Source organism: Callorhinus ursinus, unplaced genomic scaffold, assembly GCF_003265705.2.
Source record: "Callorhinus ursinus isolate GAN/ISIS: 27379988/994484 unplaced genomic scaffold, GSC_fseal_2.0 scaffold4, whole genome shotgun sequence".
Lineage (NCBI taxonomy): Eukaryota > Metazoa > Chordata > Mammalia > Carnivora > Otariidae > Callorhinus > Callorhinus ursinus.
Window position 1 is genome coordinate 79,858,787 of NW_027397066.1, and position 19,541 is coordinate 79,878,327.

At 37.2% G+C, this 19,541-nt stretch overlaps 1 long non-coding RNA gene across 3 annotated transcripts in view; it reads left to right on the forward strand.

The window, feature by feature from the left end:
• Positions 1–19,541, forward strand: part of LOC141372637 (uncharacterized) — a 309,547-nt gene that overhangs the window by 277,809 nt on the left and 12,197 nt on the right. The gene's annotated exons all lie outside the window — the stretch shown is intronic.

Here is a 19,541-nt window from a genome sequence, read left to right on the forward strand (position 1 = left end):
TGATCCAAGAAATATTTATGGACTATCTACTGTGTGCAAGGTATAGACTTGCAGTGGAAGCCTATGTGTAAAAAATGGCTAGCTGTGTCAGTTGATATCTCAAACAAAAGTGTTACTAAGACTTAAAAGAACCTAGTAATGAAAGAAAGAAAGGCTAGTTGCATTCCTTTTCTCCCTAATCAGTGCTAGAGGATAATATGCCAGAAGCAACTCAAAGAAAAAAGTAATAATTTTATCCAAGGACTGATATAGCTCTAAACCCATTTATTTTTTTTTTCTTTTTGTTGGCCTTTATTTTCAACTGGTAAACCTTTGACTACTAGATTTGATTTAAATATTATTAAAAAGGTTACAATGATAGCATTTCCATGACTCAGATATAGAGCAGACAGAAAGAAGACAGGGAAAGTAAGGATGGAACTACCATAGTACTTGGTGAATCCTAGATGAAACACTTCACATATATCAGAATCCCATTCTAAGAGGTTTATGTATATTTTCAATAATACAAGAAAATGCCACCTTCTATAGTCATGACTAGCTGAGCTAGAATTTGTGAATTCAATGACATTGACTTTCCTAAGTGAATTTCTTGCTTTCTTTATGAAATGCAGATTGTGAAGAGAAATGAACAACCACAGGAGGCTCAATTCAAGTTTCTTGAATCAATTCATTTAAATTCAACAAATGTTTATTGAACACCCAGTGGGTGTCAGATCTTGGTGCTGGAGTAATTGATTCATAATGGTTTGGATAGTTACTAATATTAACAGCATTTGCAATACTTTCATTATTATCTGTGTGATTGGGTGGGGTTCTGAGATAATTAACCTATTAGATTCCTATAAATTTCTAAAGGAATTATACAGAAAGATAAACAAATGTTATTCTCTGTACTTATAACTATCATTTCTTTTGTAACAACCTATTTGTTAGAAAATCGTGCTTTAAAACCAAATATGGAACATTCATACTTGATAACAAATGCAAATGAAAATCAAGTTTGCAAATTATTTTTGAGATTTTACAAAAATCTTGACAAATCAACATCTGCTCCTAGAAAGTTACTCAGACAGGCTAATAAATAAAAAAGATAAAGTTATACGTAAAATCATGAGACTAAATGAGACTTCAAGATGAGTGTCTTTATTTTTTGTTTTCTCAGTAAAACTATATCAAATCCTTTATAGATTTGGCTATTCTGTTCATGTAAAACTCCAGAAGAAAAGGGTAGTGTGTGTGTGTGTGTGTGTGTGTGTGTGTGTGTTTTAAACTGTGACAGGAGATTAATTTATTCAGAAAAGTAATATTTACTGATTTTTGTAGCAAGTCACTTCATATCCCTTCAGATAGCCAAAACTCATTAAGCCTACTATTTAGCTGCCAACTTCTATTTTTTTATTACTGAATTTCCTTTATACTTCTCACTGATTATTCTGAAATATGTCATACCTCTGTGCCTCTATTCAGTAGGCCTCTTAAATCTACTCTTAAAATTCTTCCATAATTCTTTTAATATGAAGGATGTCTAAGCATCTAGAACTTATGCAGCATGTATATAATCCTAGCAGATAAACTCTTACAGAAGAAGCAAGAAAGACAAGAATCCAAGATTTTTATTTTATACCTAGTTTTGTCACACCAATGGTTTATGTGATTCTGAATCCTAATCATTGGTGATGAACTACTGATACAGGATGCTTGAATAGTTCAGATCTGGGACATGAAATTGGACTTCCATTAAGTGAGGTATCCATGGGTGGTGAAAATCAAGAAAAGTAATTCCAATAGAAGGTTCTCAGAGACAGCCATTGACAGCTTTGCCTGCTTACTTGGTTCCCTGAAGCAGAGTGGCTTAGAAAACAGGTCTGCTCTCAGGGCTAGGCATGGTGGCAAATCCCAAATCCACACCAAGGAAGGCTATCCATTTGTTTTTGACTAAAGGCCTATGGTGATAGGGCGCCCTCTATAAGAAGTCCAATACTCAAAGAAGTCAATACTGATACTCAAATACCTCCTAACCTGCCACCCCATATCACTTGTCAAAGTCCCAGAAAAGAGATTTTGAGCACCACACATAGTGTATTTATTTATTTATTTATTAATATTTATTACAATAGTGGGTTTTCTTTAATGTCCTTTAAACTGGTTATTATTTCCTTTTACATTTCTGTATTAACTGCTTTTCTATAATTGTATGACTTTCAAAATTAAAAGGAACTTTAAAAATCTTATTATTAAAGAATAATTAGAATATTATTTCTTCAATTTGATAAATAAAATTCCTTCTTCAGATTTCTCATATGCCCAATAAATTAACATGCACATCTGCTCATTCAATCAACGTGTACTGAGCACAATCTCTATATGAGACAGTATGTTAGATACTGGGGACACAAAGTGCCAAGCTTTGAGTCAGGAATCTTTCCTTTCTTACTTTTGAAATAATGAAAAGATGACTTGCCATAAGACAAGATAATCATATACATTATGGGAATTTTTACTAGGGTGTTAAAATGTATATTATCTTTTTGCATATGTTGGGAATTAAACATATGTATAAAACTCACCCAAAAAATCAATAAGATATATTAGCCACAGTTAAGTTCCAAGTGACATTTCAAAAGTAAGTCAGCCTAAAAATAAATAATAAAAAGCATACTTGTACCACTCTCTCAACACCCAAAAAGGAATCAAATTAAAAGACATAAAGACTTAAAGAAACAAAAAGACAACAAAACAAAATCAACCAGGAAGCTTAAACCATCCAAGGACTTCTTTCATTGTCTATACTCACTCCTTAGGTGATCTCATACAGCTCAGCATGTTACATCCATGTTTAGCTTCATGTCTCCAAGTCTTATATATCTTGTCTAGATTATTCCCTTGAACTTCAGACATATATCCAACTAGCTCTTAATTCTATTCCCTTGGCTATCTAACAGACATCTCATGTTAAAAACTAGACTTCTGAGAGTTTCCCCCAAATCTGTCTCTCTTACAGTTTTTAGTTTTATTTTCCCAGAGGCTCAGACCAAAATCTCAAGAGTCTCCTTTATCTTTTCTTTTTCTTTTCTTTCACACTCCTATCTCATCTGTTGGTTCTACCAAAATATTTCCAGAATCTGGCCAATTCTCTCTACCCCTGCTACTACCACCCATCTCTCACCTGAATCATGATCTCTCTGTTTCTGTCTTTAGTACCTCCTCATTCTCTTTTCAAAACAGACACCAGAGTGATCTTGTCAAACTCTAAGTCAAGTGCTCATGACTGCTCATAACTCTCCACTGATTTCCCATCTCATTCCGAGTAGAAGCCAAAGTCCTTACAGGGCCCTCCAAGGAGCACTGTGATTTGCCTCTCTCCCATGGCCTGATTTCATCACTTACTAACCTCATGCTAGTTCACTTTGCTCTAACACAGTAATGTAACTGCTATTCCTTAAACAATAAGCTCACCCTTCAGAGATTTGTATCTGTGCCTGGATTTTTTTCTCTTAATAGCCACAAGGATGACCCTGCTCTCCCTTTTGATCTCTCCTCAAATGCCCCCTTCTCAAGGATACTTTCCCTTGTTGGAGTGGACAGTTAGTTAGGCTTATGCAGGCTACCTGGAGGCCAGCAAAAGGGGAATCATGTTATCAGGAAAGGGAGAGACCTGTCCTGGAAGCATTCCAAAAACAAAGCCCCAGGAAAGCTGATCAGACCAGACAGACCCAAGACAAACAAGGCTGGAGAGCCTGACCAACTTAAGGGAGAAAAGGCACAAAACTCTGCTCCCAGAGAAATTCCCTCCCCAAATAAATATTTCCCCCGCTGGTTATTAACTGTCAATAAGTTAGAGACCCAAAGCTGGGCACAGCTCTGCTTGAACTTGCTCACTCTCACTTCTCAAGAGTGCGCTCTTGTCATTAATAAACTTCACTTGCTCCGCTCAACACCGTCTGGTCCATCTTTGGATTCTTTTATTGCTTCAAGACTAAGAGCCTCTGGTGACCTTCCAGGGATGACTAGGCAAAGGCCTCAAGGCCCAGGAGTCTCCTCCATTCACCCAGCAACATCCTGGCGGCTCTGGCCAAAACTGCAACCCCACCTGCCAAACGGAGATTCCCTAAACACTCCCTGCTTTATTTTCCTACCGAGCACTTCCATTTATCTCTTTACTATCTTACCCCTTCCCCTCCCCAGAGTGATCTTCATGAGGGCAGGTATTTTTGGTCTGTTTTACTCATTGCTATGTTTCCTCCAGTGCCTAATAGAGATGTTCTGCATGTAGTTGAAACATAACAAATATTTCTTTAATGAATGAATAATCATGAAATTAATAATAATTCATAATTCATAATTAATAATCATAATTCAGACCCATGGTCTGAGGGTGATAACTGGGGTAGAAATATGGGTAAAGTCAAAAGAAACATGTTTGTTTAAGAACATCCAGGGAATACAGCTGAATTATTTCTCTCATCAAACAGATTTTAATAGATGGTGGAAGTAAATCAGTATTGGCCAATTTTTGTTGTTTCACTTTGTCTACCAACCAGCCTCATTGTAAAAGCTGGCTCATATCTTCAGAGACTGAATGGCTTTAGACCGGTCAGTTGCTGGCAGATGTGCCACAACCAGATTGCTCTCACAGCAGAAACTCCCAGCTAAGTCAGAGAGGGAGTTCCTCAGCTATACCTGTACAGGCTCTGTGCATTTCTCAGTATCTTTGAATTTACATATGAGAGAGTTAAATGGCTCAACAGGGTAAACACAATCATTGGAACCATTTACATTTGCAGTTACTTTAAATGAGCTGGAAACACTTTTGGAAAAGATAGACTATATGCAGTGTTGAGGGAGCTAACATTTTTAGTAATTGACTACATATGGAAACAATTAGAAAATTAGATAATAGAAGTTACACTTAGTTTTATATTTCAATAAGATCACTTGGTAGGATTTTCTTTTACCATGTTTTATAAAAAATCATCTATTTGATGCAGTAAGCTCAAGCAAACATAAATATGACCTATTTCTATTGCTGAGGCCCAAGTGACAAAGATTCAGATGTGCCATATTCAGAATATAATTCACAGATAATTATGTTCCATATTTGTAAGGAATCTAGTACATAAATCCTTAAAAGGAGCAGTTTAGCCAACTTTAAAAGAATGAACAGCCGAATGGAACTGTAATGATATAATGTAGAAGTATAAAAATTGAAAGAGTATAGTCACCTTGTAAATTTTCTCCGTTTCATATTTATGCTCTCTCCTCTATTTATTGTATCATATATCAAATGATTCTACTTTCTGGGAAACCTATTTTTATGAGAATAGCCCCAGTGATACAGCCATGGTAAATCTAGAGTAAGAACTTAAGGAGACACGACCTCCTATACACTCCAGATGGCCTTGTATGAGTTCTTCAATCGTTTTAAAATGCAAAGAAGCTCTGTGGACATCAGTCAAATGGTGGCATTTAAATGTTCACTAATCTAAGGTTTTCTTGGATGAAGAAGGCGTCTGGATAAATGTGCACATTTGGAACGCAATGGAGTCCTAGCTTCTGCCATGCAGCCGTGTAAAAGAGCTGGTATGAGCCATGAATAATTTGGTGAGCTCCCACACAAAAACAAATCATGTTGTACCTTGAGCCAATCCTTCATCTTGAGTGTCAGATTAAAGTGGTTATATCCATTGGTCTTAGAAATAGCTTAATAACTGTTGATAAGACTGGATTATTTAAATTGCCATGAAATTGCATTCATTTGCCATGATGGTAAAAGGCTCCCTACATTTTGTAAGGTGGTATCTAAAGCTATTGTTCATGATGTGATGGATGAAATATTTAGTGGTTACATTACTTAAAAGGCTGATTTTATAAGGTTCTGATATATAATTTTTAAGATATTCTTCTGTATGTTGCTAATAATTACTCTAACTATACTTTGAATTAGAATATTCATATTTATCCTTCTGTCACATACTTTTGGCCTTCTTTAATCTCATCCAAGCATATTCTTTTATTAGAGAAGTAAAACATATTATTAGGTTATTTCAAAGAGAAAGTCTTTCCTTTATTTATAATGACAATTCAGATGTGTAAAATGCTTACAATTTATAAAGCACATGTATTTACAGAGCAGCCATGTGCCATGAAATTCTTAAAGCTAAAGTAAAATTTTGCATGGCATCAGTTTTACTCAGGAGTAAATGTAAAAACAAGATTTTATTGAAACTAATGCAATTAGTTGCATTACTAATGCAACTTCTACTAATATTAAGAAGTAGAATTAAAAAGTTATATGCAATTTTTGGAATGAAAGAGAATATGTATGTTTGTTTGTTTGTTTGTTTGTTTATTAAAGTAAACTCTACACCCAACATGGGGCTAAAAATCACGACCCTGAGATCAAGAGTCACACACTCTACTGACTGAGCCAGCCAGGCCCCCAGTTATACACATTTTTTATAAAACACCTAGTAAATCAAAGAAATTTTATATAGCCCCAGAATTACATATCTACACCCCTAGGGCCTTAAGATATACCTACATAGAAACTGTGAGACACACCAAATACATTATTTATATTATTTTAATCGTTCTAACAACTGTATGTGACAGGTAGGGCAGAAGTTTAACAATCCCATTTTATAGACAAGGACTCCAAGGCTTTTTAAAAAGAATTACATGATTAGCGAAAATGATGAATTATTAAGTGTGAAACCCTGTCCCAGGTCTCTGAACTATATAAGTCTAAACCTTCCTGAATTTCATGCTCATTTTAATAATAGTGGTGAAGGACAAAGAACTGCAAAGAAAAAAGGTAGTTAAGATATTAATAACCTAGACCTAAACCATCAAATCAGGAGTGAACTTTTTTTCCAATTCTAATATATACCTTCTCTGATATATAAAAATTCTATTCAATACATTTCATCGTTCTTCTAGTATGGCTCAATTTCCAAAATGATCTAGAATGAATCACCCATAAGAAGTATCTAGCTAGCTAGCTACTTACCTACCCAGTTATCTATCTATCTATCTATCTATCTATCTATCTATCTATCTATGCTGAGTTAAATACAAAAAATAAAAATCTAAAATATTCCCTGACCACAATAATGACAACAATAAAATTGTTCTCTGCATGACAGCCATGGCCTGGTGTGATCTGTATTGGATGCTGTAATACGAACCAAATGCAGTATATTAGTCAAAGGATCTCAGCAGCATATGCAGCTGTTAATTGACAAAAATAAATTCAGCTGGTACATGAACTCATCCCATGAACCATGTTTTATACTCCAGCAATTTATGTGAAACTGAATGGGGCCCACATGGCATAACCAAACAATGGTTGTTAGAAAAATTACCCCCTCCATGACCACTTGATTTGTATATTTAAGTACTCCCATGATTTCGTACTTCATGCGGACAAGTCATTACTTAAAAGGGAGTCAATGAAGAAACCAAAAGAAAAAAAATTTCCATTATTTTGTATGTCTACTAAATACATAAATAAGTAGATCCAGTCCAATCTAATTTTAGAGAGGGCATTTTTTAAAATGTGAGTTTTATGTTTGGTATTTCTTAGAATAGATAGAAATTTGTGAAATTCAAATTTCAAAAAAATGGTGTTATGGATTAATAAGAAATGACTTCAAATGAAATGTGTAATCAGTAAAATCTCTTTTCATATCATATATTGCATCTGTGTGACAGATTAGGTTATGTTCCAGTTATCATGTAAAACAGATATTTTCCCCCAGATACTAACTTTCACTTTTACCTGAGAATCAAAAGGATATTTTTTTATAAAAACGAAAAACATGTACAATAAATAATTTGTATTGTCTCACTTTACTAAATATGTTACATGTATTCTGTCATTTAATTCTCACAGAAAAACTATTAGGTATTTTATCTGCATTTTCTACAAGAGTTAAGTCAAGGTTCAGAGCAGTTAAACAACTATCCCTAAATCACACAGTAAAACTGGTAATGATGAGCACTATGTTGAATCACTATATTGTACACCTGACCCTAAGATAATACTGTATGTTAACTGTGCTGGAATTAAAATATAAAACAACGACAACAACAACAACTGTATTGGATACCAGATCTATGTAACTACTCCAAAGTTGGTGCTTTTAACTAATGCCATGTTTGCCTCTAAAAGAGTACAGGAATTAAAAAAAAAAAAAAAAAAAATCAACCCTAGTCCGGTTAACTTTTCATTTTCTAAGCATAGAAAAACAACAAAATCATGAAATCTTTACCTGGGTGTGGCAGACAAACCTAAAGGTAACTGTAAGGATCCCTGCCTTCCGGCACTCACACCCTTGCATAATCCCCTTCCCTGGAGTGTGGGTGGGACCTGTGAGTAGTTTCTAAATAACAGAATAGGTAAAAGGTGATGGATGCCACTCCTGTGATTACATCACATTATATAAATCTCCCCAGCCAGTTTGCTTGAGAGCTTCTCCTTGCCGGCTTGATGAAGTACACAGTTATATTGAGAAAGCCCACTTGGCAGGAAATCATGGATGATCTGTTGGCCCCGGGGGACAGTCTCAGGTGAGAGCGGACAGCAGATAAAAGGCAGCACCTTCCATCACACAGCCACAAAGAAGTGAATTCCGGATGAGTTTAAAAGCCAGTACAGGGGTGCCTGGGTGGCTCAGTTGGTTAAGTGGCTGCTTTTGGCTCGAGTATTGATCCCAAGGTCCTGGGATCAAGTCCGGCATCTGGGCCCCTGCTCAGCGGGGAGCCTGCTTTTCCCTCTCCCATTCCCCCTGCTTGTGCTGTGTTTCTCTCTCTCTGTCAAATAAATATATAAAATCTGAAAAAAAAAAAAAAAAGAAGAAGCCGGTAGATTCCCAGCTGAGCCAGTTGAAAACACAGCTGAGTCAACACCTTGACTGCAGCCCTGGTTAATCTCGAGCAGAGAACCCAATCAGGCTGTGCCAGGACTCCTGACCTACAGAGACTGTGAGGTAATAAACATGTGTTGTTTTAACCACTAAGTTTATGGTAACTTTTTATGGAGCAATGTAAAACTAACGCTCTGAATAAGAAGCTGGGTTGGCACGAATAATTCAGAAAGGAAAAAAAAAAGGACATTTCTATTCAGCTTAGTTGCATCTGACTCCTATCTGTGTGCATTCTCCATCCTTGAGATACCCACTGTAGACTTTTGAAGTTACCTCAGTGGTCTTGACCTTGAGGCTTGGAGCAAATACCAAAATGAGTGCCGTCATGTAAAGTGGACAGAAGTCTTGCTTTCTCTCGAAGTATTTTTATTCTGCAAGTGAGAAATAATCTCCTGAGTCATTATTATTCAACATCAAGTATGCAATATTTGAATTGAGATTTTGCTAATGCACCAAGCAAAAAAAATAACAATATTCTTTTATTTTTCTCGTTGTCCCTTGATTTTCTTGAATGCCCTTTATAAAAAGTCAGGGCATACCCAGGGAAAAGAACTGAATTTTAGGAACTTTGGAGTAATGTTTCTTAATTTCAAAGACTATTAAATGTCAGGAAACCATCTGAAGAAAGGTGAAAATATTTGGAAATGATATTCTTTTGATTGTTGTTAAATAGTGACTAGTGTTTAGAAGAAATTTAGATGTATTTACAAGCATTGTGTCTTCTTGATTTATTATTTGTATAGTTTATATCACTATTATAAAAATTACCACAAATTTTGCAGTTTGACAACATAAATTTACTATCTCACCATTCAATAGGGCAGAAATCTAGTAGGCTTGGCTGGTTTCTTTACTCTGTGTCCCACAAGGCCAAAACAAGGTATCATCAAGGCTGTACATTTTCTGGAGGTTCTAGGAGAAAATCCATTTCTAGATTCTTTTAGAATCCATCCATTGGCAGACTTCAATTCCAGGGGGTTGTGCTGCTGAGGACCTGTTTCCTTGCTGGATGTTGGCAGAGTTGTTCTCGGCTTCTTGAGTGACCACATTCCTTGGCTCATGGCCACATTCCTTCACCCTCAAAGTCAGTAACAGGGGCCTACGCCCTTGTCCTGTTTCAAAGTTTTTGCCTCATCTGTCTGCTTCCTTTCTCTTCTGCTGCATCTCTCCACCTGCAGCCAGAAAAATTTCTCTCTGTTTAAGGGTTTGTATGGTTGAATTGAGCATAGCTGGATAATCCAGCCTAATCTCCTCATTCAAATACTGTCATCTCAATCATCTCTGCAAAAAGTCCCTTTTAATTATATAACCATAATATATTCACAGGTTCTGGGAATCAGGGAGTGGGCATCTTGGGGTGGGGGGAGCATTATTCTTTCTGCCATACTACTCTTCAGGTAAGTTAGGTTATAATTTAATAACAGCTGTATAGCACCGCAAACATCTTGAAGTTGGGGGAAGTAGTGTCTCAACAGAGTTTTGTTGTGTCATTTTTGTGATCTTTTTTAGAATTAACCCAGTCAGCCTGGAATAGGGCACACAATCTTGATTACATATAAAAACAAAAGTTCAAAGCAGAAAAGCTTAGAACTCCTCTTTCTTTTCTTGTACAGAATGTACAGAAGCTCATTTGAAAGCCTGTCTGTAGCTACCAAACCCCATAAATTTTTATGTTTTTACTAACTAGTTGTCTAACAATGACATGTTCTTCTATTTTTCACTCCTTTCTTTGAAAGTTCACTTCACTCTTATTTTTCATTATGATAAAGTTTACCTAACAAAGAATTTAACATTTTAACCATGTTTTAGTGTATAATTCACTGTCTAAAGTACATCCACAATGTTGTGTAACCATCACCACTATTTCCAGACTTCTATCATCTCAAGTAGAAATTCTGTACCCATTAAGTGATAACTACCCATTACCCCTCTCCTCCCAGCTCCTGGTAATTTCTATTTTACTATCTGTCCTTAAAACTTTGCCTAGTCTAGATATCTTAAATAAATGGAATCATATAATTGTTTTCCTTTAGTGTCTGGCTTATTTCAGTTAGCATAATGGTTTTAAGTTCCATCCATGTTGTAGCATGTATCAAAACATTAGTCCTTTACATGGCTGAACAACATTACATTGTATAATACACACTACATATTTTTTATCCAATCACATGTCAATAGACACCTGGGTTCCTTCTGCCTTTTGGCTTTTGTGAGTAGTGCTCCTATGAACATAGGTGTATAAATATCTCTTGGAGACCCTCCTTCAGTTTCTTTTCAGGTATATACCCAGAAGTGAAATTGTTGGATCATGTGATAATTCTATTTTTTATTTTTGAGGAACTGCCATACTGTTTAACACAGCAGGTGCACCATTCCACACTCCCACCAACATCATACAAGGATTCTAACTTCTCCACATCCTTGGCAATACTTCTTTTTTCTGGTTGTTGTGATAAAGACAATAAATGTTGTTTTCTGTGTTTTTTGATAGCAACTATCCTACTGGGTATGAGGTGGTATTTCATTGTGGTTTTGATTTGCATTTTCGTAATTATCAATGATGTTGAGCATTTTTTATGTTTATTGACCATTTGTGTATCTTCTTTGGAGAAATGTCTATTCAAGGCTTTTCCCCATCTTATAATTTCTTGTTGTTGTTTTGTTGTTAAGTTGAAGGAATTCTTTATGTTTTATTTTTATTTATTTTTTATTGTTATGTTAATGACCATACATTACATCACTAGTTTTTGATGTAGTGTTCCATGATTCATTGTTTGCGTATAACACCCAGTGCTCCATGCAGAATGTGCCCTCTTTAATACCCATCACCAGGCTAGCCGATTCGCCCACCCCCTCCCCTCTAGAACCCTCAGTTTGTTTCTCAGAGTCCATAGTCTCTCATGGTTCGTCTCCCCCTCCGATTTACCCCCCTTCATTCTTCCCCTTCTATCATCTTCTTTTTTTTTTTTAATATATAATGTATTATTTGCTTCAGAGGTACAGGTCTGTGATTCATCAGTCTTACACAATTCACAGTGCTCACCATAGCACATACCCTCCCCAATGTCTATCACCCAGCCACCCCATCCCTCCCACCCCCCACCCCTCCAGCAACCCTCATTTTGTTTCCAGAGATTAAGAATTCCTCGTATCAGTGAGATCATATGATACATGTCTTTCTCTGACTGACTTATTTCGCTCAGCGTAAAACCCTCCAGTTCCATCCAAATTGTTGCAAATGGCAAGATTTCATTCCTTTTGATGGCTGCATAGTATTCCATTGTATATATATATACCACATCTTCTTTACCCATTCATCTGCCGATGGACATCTTGGCTCTTTCCATAGTTTGGCTATTGTGGACATTGTTGCTATAAACATCGGGGTACATGTACCCCTTCAGATCACTACATTTATATCTTTGGGGTAAATACCCAGTAGTACAATTGCTAGGTCATATGGTAGCTCTATTTTCAACTTTTTGAGGAACCTCCATACTGATTTCCAGAGTGGCTGCACCAGCTTGCATTCCCACCAACAGTGTAGGAGGGTTCCCCTTTCTCTGCATCCCCACCAACATCTGCCGTTTCCTGACTTCTTAATTTTAGCCATTCTGACTGGTGTGAGGTGGTATCTCATTGAGGTTTTGATTTGGATTTCCTTGATGCCGAGTGATGTTGAGCACTTTTTCATGTGTCTGTTGGACATTTGGATGTCTTCTTTGGAAAAATGTCTGTTCATGTCTTCTGCCCATTTCTTGATTGGATCATTTGTTCTTTGGGTGTTGAGTTTGATAAGTTCGTTATAGATTTTGGATACTAGCCCTTTATCTGATATGTCATTTGCAAATATCTTCTCCCATTCTGTCGGTTGTCTTTTGGTTTTGTTCACTGTTTCTTTCGCTGTGCAAAAGCTTTTTATCTTGATGAAGTCCTAATACTTCATTTTTGCCCTTGCTTGCCTTGCCTTTGACAATGTTTCTAGGAAGAAGTTGCTGCTATTGAGGTCGAAGAGGTTGCTGCCTGTGTTCTCCTTTAGGATGTTGATGGACTCCTGTCTCACGTTTAGGTCTTTTATTTATTTTGAGTCTATATTTGTGCGTGGTGTAAGAAAATGGCTCAGTTTCATTCTTCTGCATGTGGCTGTCCAATTTTCCCAACACCATTTGTTGAAGAGACTGTCTTTTTTCCATTGGACATTCTTTCCTGCTTTGTCGAAGATTAGTTGACCATAGAGTTGAGGGTCCATTTCTGGGTTCTCTATTCTGTTCCATTGATCTATGTGTCTGTTTTTGTGCTAGTACCATACTGTCTTGATGATTACAGCTTTGTAATAGAGCTTGAAGTCGGAATTTTGATGCCACCAGCTTTGCTGATTGCTCTAGGTAGCATTGACAGCTTCACAATATCTGTTCTTCCAATGAGCATGGAACGTTTTTCCATTTCTTTGTGTCTTCCTCAGTTTCTTTCATGAGTATTTTATAGTTTTCTGAGTACAGATTCTTTGCCTCTTTGGTTAGATTTATTCCTAGGTATCTTATGGTTTTGGTTGCAATTGTAAATGGGATCGACTCCTTAATTTCTTTCTTCTGTCTTGTTGTTGGTATATAGGAATGCCACTGATTTCTGTGCATTGATTTTATATCCTGCCACTTTACTGAATTCCTGTATGAGTTCTAGCAGTTTTGGGGTGGAGTCTTCTGGGTTTTCCACATACAGTATCATATCATCTGCAAAGAGTGAGAGTTTGACTTCTTCTTTGCTGATTAGGATGCCTTTATTTCTTTTTGTTGTCTGATTGCTGTGGCTAGGACTTCTAATACTATGTTGAATAGCAGTGGTGATAGTGGACATCCCTGCCGTGTTCTTGACCTTAGGGGGAAAGCTCTCAGTTTTTCCCCATTGAGAATGATATTCGCCATGGGTTTTTCATAGATGGCTTTTATGATATTGAGGTATGTACCCTGTATCCATATGCTCTGAAGAGTTTTGATCAAGAAAGGATGCTGTAGTTTGTCAAATGCTTTTTCTGCATCTATTGAGAGGATCATATGATTCTTGTTCTTTCTTTTGTTAATGTATTGTATCACATTGATTGATTTGCGGATGTTGAACCAACCTTGCAGCCCAGGGATAAATCCCACTTGGTCGTGGTGAATAATCCTTTTAATGTACTGTTGGATCCTTTGGCTAGTCTTTTGGTGAGAATTTTTGCATCCATGTTCATCAAGGATATTGGCCTATAATTCTCCTTTTTGATGGAGTCTTTGTCTGGTTTGGGGATCAAGGTAATGGTGGCCTCATAAAATGAGTTTGGAAGTTTTCCTTCAATTTCTATTATTTGAAACAGCTTCAGAAGAATAGGTATTAATTCTTCTCTAAATGTTTGATAGATTTCCCCTGGGAAGCCATCTGGCCCTGGGCTTTTGTTTCTTGGGAGATTTTTGATGACTGCTTCAATTTCCTTAGTGGTTATAGGTTTGTTCAGGTTTTCTATTTCTTCCTGATTCAGTTTTGGTAGTTGATACATCTCTAGGAATGCATCCATTTCTTCCAGATTATCTAATTTGCTGGCATATAGTTGCTCATAATATATTCTTATAATTGTTTGTATCTCTTTGGTGTTGGTTGTGATCTCTCCTCTTTCATTCATGATTTTGTTGATTTGGGTCACTTCTCTTCTTTTTGATAAGTCTGGCCAGGGGTTTATCAATCTTGTTAATTCTTTCAAAGAACCAGCTCCTAGTTTCGTTGATCTGTTCTACTGTTCTTTTGGTTTCTATTTCATTGATTTCTGCTCTCATCTTTATTATTTTTCTTCTCCTGCTGGGTTTGGGCTTTATTTGCTGTTCTTTCTCTAGTTCCTTTAGGTGTAGGGTTAGGTTGTGTATTTGAGACCTTTCTTGTTTCTTGAGAAAGGCTTGTATTGCTATATACTTTCCTCTCAGGACTGCCTTTGCTGCATCCCAAAGATTTTGAACAGTTGGGTTTTCATTTTCATTTGTTTCCATGAATTTTTTTAATTCTTCTTTAATTTCCTGGTTGATCCATTCATTCTTTGGTAGGATACTCTGTAGCCTCCATGTACTTGAGTTCTTTATGACTTTCCTCTTGTGATTGAGTTCTAGTTTCAAAGCATTTTGTTCTGAAAATATGCAGGTAATGATCCCAATCTTTTCATACCAGTTGAGACCTGATTTGTGACCTAGGATGTGATCTATTCTGGAGAATGTCCATGGACACTAGAAAAGAATGTGTATTCTGTTGCTTTGGGATGGAATGTTCTGAATACATCTGTGAAGTCCATTTGGTCCAGTGTGTCATTTAAAGTCTTTATTTCCTTGTTGATCTTTTGCTTAGATGATCTGTCCATTTCAGTAAGGGAGGTGTTAACGTCCCCCACTATTATTGTATTGTCGATGTGTTTCTTTGCTTTTGTTATTAATTGGCTTATATAAGAGGCTGCTCCCATGTTAGGGGCATAGATATTTACAATTGTTAGATCTTCTTGTTGGATAGACCCTTTAAGTAGGATATAGTGTCCTTCCTCATCTCTTATTATGGTCTTTGGTTTAAAATCTAATTTGTCTGATATAAGGATTGCCACCCCAGCTTTCTTTTGGTGTCCATTAGCATGGTAAATGGTTTTCCACCCCCTCACTTTCAATCTGGGGGTGTCTTTGGATCTAAAATGAGTCTCTTGCAGGCAGCATATCAATGGGTCTTGTTTTTTTTATCCAATCTGATAGCCTGTGTCTTTTGATTGGGGCATTTAGCCCATTTACATTCAGGGTAACTATTGAAAGATATGAATTTATTGCCATTGTATTGCCTGCAAGGTGACTTTTACTGTATATTGTCTCTGTTCCTTTCTGGTCTATATTACTTTTAGGCTCTCTCTTTGCTTAGAGGACCCCTTTCAATATTTCTTGGAGGGCTCGTTTCGTGTTTGCAAATTCCTTTAGTTTTTGTTTGTCCTGGAAGCTTTTTATCTCTCCTTCTATTTTCAATGACAGCCTAGCAGGATATAGTATTCTTGGCTTGCATATTTTTCTCATTTAGTGCTCTGAATATATCATTCCAGTCCTTTCTGGATTGCCAGGTCTCTGTGGATAGGGCTGTTGCCAATCTAATGTTTCTACCATTGTAGGTTACAGATCTCTTCTCCCAAGCTGCTTTCAGGATTTTCTCTTTTTCTCTGAGACTTGTAAGTTTTACTATTAGATGTCAGGGTGTTGACCTGTTTTTATTGATTTTGAGAGGGGTTCTCTCTCCCTCCTGGATTTTGATGCCTGTTTTCTTCCCCAAATTAGGGAAGTTCTCTGCTATAATTTGCTCCAATATACCTTCTGCCCCTCTCTCTCTTTCTTCTTCTTTTGGGATCCCAATTATTCTAATATTGTCTCATCTTATGGTATCATTTATCTCTTGAATTCTGCCCTCATGATCCTGTAGCTGTTTCTCTCTCTTTTTCTCAGGTTCTCTAGTCTCCATCATTTGGTCTTCTATATCACTAATCCTCTCTTCTACCTCATTTATCCCAACAGAGCCTCCATTTTGGTTGCACCTCTTTAATAGCCTTTTTGATTTCGATTTGGTTAGATTTTAGTTCTTTTATTTCTCCAGGAAGGGTTTCTCTAGTATCTTCTATGCTTTTTTCAAACCCAGCTACTATCTTTATAATCGTCATTCTGAACTCTAGTTCTGACATCTTACTAATGTCTGTATTGATTAGGTCCCTGGCAGTCAGTACTGTCTCTTGTTCTTTTTTTGAGGTGAGTTTTTCCATCTTGTAATTTTGTCCAGAGGTGAATAGATGAATGAGAGAACAAAATGCTAACAGGGTAACAACGACCCTAGAAAAATATACACTAAACAAATCAGAAGAGACCCGAAACCAGGAGAAAAGAAAGTGAAAGAAAGAAAAAAAGAAAAAGAAAAAAAAAGAATATGATCAAATATGATCAGTCTGGTGCATAGATCAGTGCCACACACTAGATTTTGGGTGTATTTTGGTCTGTTAGAAGAATGTGCTTCCCAAAATTTTAAAGAAAGAAAAACTTATATATGTACAAAAATAAAGGTTAATATGATGAAGGGATGGAATATGACTGTAAAGATGAAAATTATAAAAGATTTTATAAAAGGAATTGATAAGATAAGACGTTGATTGAAAAAAGAAAGAAGAGAAATAAAAAAAAAAAAGGGTGGGGGAGAATGTGATCAGGCAGGAGACTAGAACAAAACCATACACCAGAGATTTAGGGTATATTTTGGTCTGTTAGAAGAAATCCCAAAATTTTAAAGAGTGAACAACTTTATATATATACCAAAAATAAGGTTAACTACAGTGAAGGGATTGAATATGACTCTAAAAATGAAAAATAAAAAGATTTTTAAAAAAAGGGATTGATAAGATGTTGGTTGAAAAAGGAAAAAAGGAAAATTCAAAAAATAGAAAAACAAAAAAAAAGAAAATTAAAAAAAATTAACTTTGAAAGACTAAAGAATCATGGGGGAAAAAAGCCATGAATTCTATGTGCTGTATTCCCCTAGTGCTGAAGTTCTGCCATTCTCATTGATTGGTAAACTTGGTCTTGGCTGGCTGTTCTTGCTGATCTTCTGAGGGAGGGGCCTGTTGCAGTGATTCCCAAATGTCTTTGTCTGAGGCAGAATTGCACCACCCTTGCCGGGGGCCAAGCTAGGTAATCTGCTTGGGTTTGCTCTCGGGAGCTTTTGTCCCCTGCAAGCCTTCCATACAGCTTTGGAGGATGAGAGTGTAAATGGCAGCCTCCCAATCTCTGCCTGGAGGAGTGGAGAGCTCAGGGCCCCATTCCTCGGTGCGCCCCCGGAGAAAAGCAGTCAATCACTCCCATCTCCCACGTCTCCGGCAGCACTCCGTGCTCCCCTGGCCTGTTTCCAAGCGTTTCTGTTTCTGGCACACAACACCGTTTGGTGTTGTAGTCTCCAAACCCAGCAGATCCCTGCAGTGTGCTCCCATGCCACTCCTCCCAGGGGAGGAATGGGTCTCCCCAGATCTGCCGCTTGTTGGATCCCTGCTGGAAGAGCAGTGGCTCAACTGTGCCAAGGATCACGGTTAATGGCAACCCTGAGCTGAGAGCCCTCTCCTCTCCTCTGTCTTTGCAGCCGGCTTCCCTGCTCCGATACCTGGGAACTCTGCTGCACACAGTCTTTCTGTGACCCCGAGGGTCCTGAGACCACACTGTCCAGGTGAGGGTTCCACCCCCCTGCTTAGCCACTGGAGTGATGTCCCTTGGTGGAGCAGACTTCTAAAAGTTCCAGTTTTGTGCTCCGCTGCTCTATCACTTGCCGGTAGCCTACTGATGGAGGCTCCCTCCCCCCGCGGTCTATCTTCCCGAATATTGCCTCAGATTCACTTCTCTCCACATCCTACCTTCCAGAAAGTGGTTGCTTTTCTTTTTTTTTTTAGAATATTTTTTTTTTAAGATTTTATTTATTTATTTGACAGAGAGAGAGAGAGAGCACAAGTAGGCAGGCAGGCAGGCAGAGGCAGAGGGAGAAGCAGGCTCCCCGCTGAGCAGGGAGCCCGATGTGGGGCTCGATCCCAGGACCCTGGGATCATGACCTGAGCCGAAGGCAGACGCTTAACCGACTGAGCCACCCAGGCGCCCAGTGGTTGCTTTTCTGTTCAGAGAGTTGCTGTTATTCTTTTCTTTGATCTTCTGTTGAGTTTGTAGGTGTTCAGAATGGTTTGATACTAGCTGAATTCCTGGGACCAGACGAAATTTAGGTCTCCTACTCCTCCACTATCTTGCTCCTCATGGATCCAAAGCTAATCTTTTTTTTTTTTTTAAGATTTTATTTATTTATTTGACAGAGAGAGAGACAGTGAGAGAGAGAACACAAGCAGGGGGAGTGGGAGAGGAAGAAGCAGTCTCCCTGCAGAGCAGGGAGCCTGATGAAGGGCTCAAGCCCAGGACCCTGGGATCATGACCTGAGCTGAAAGCAAACGCTTAACAACTGAGCCACCCAGGTGCCTGCAAAGCTAATCTTAATAAAGATAATATAGAGAAGCAAAGTAAAATCATCCATACTACTTCCATCCAGAGATAATAGTCATTATAGATAATAACTATGTATTTTTAGATAAATACCCTTCTGATCTATGTATTTTTTACATAATTGAGATATTACAAACAGAGAGAATACAACTTTAATCATAAATTTACAAACAATTTCCCATGTTCATAAAAAACTCTTGTAAAATATTTTGAAGGGCTGCAAAACATACTCTATTTAGCCATTTGCTTATTATTAACTATTTAGTTTGTGTTCATTTTCACAATTCTAAATAATATTTATGTGCATAAAACATTGTATTCTGGTTACTATCATAATAAATATTAGGCATTATATTATAAAAACAATGGGTGGAATTAAGATATCTTATTTCCTCAACTGATATTTTTATCAAACTCAGGAAGTATTTGAGTAAGCAGATTACTCTCCACATTGTGGGTGGGCCTCATCCAGTCAGTTGAATGAATGAATGAAATGTTTTGGAGAGAAATGAGCATATGTGATAATTCACCATATGTAACCACAAAAATTTAGAAGTGAAAGCTCTAA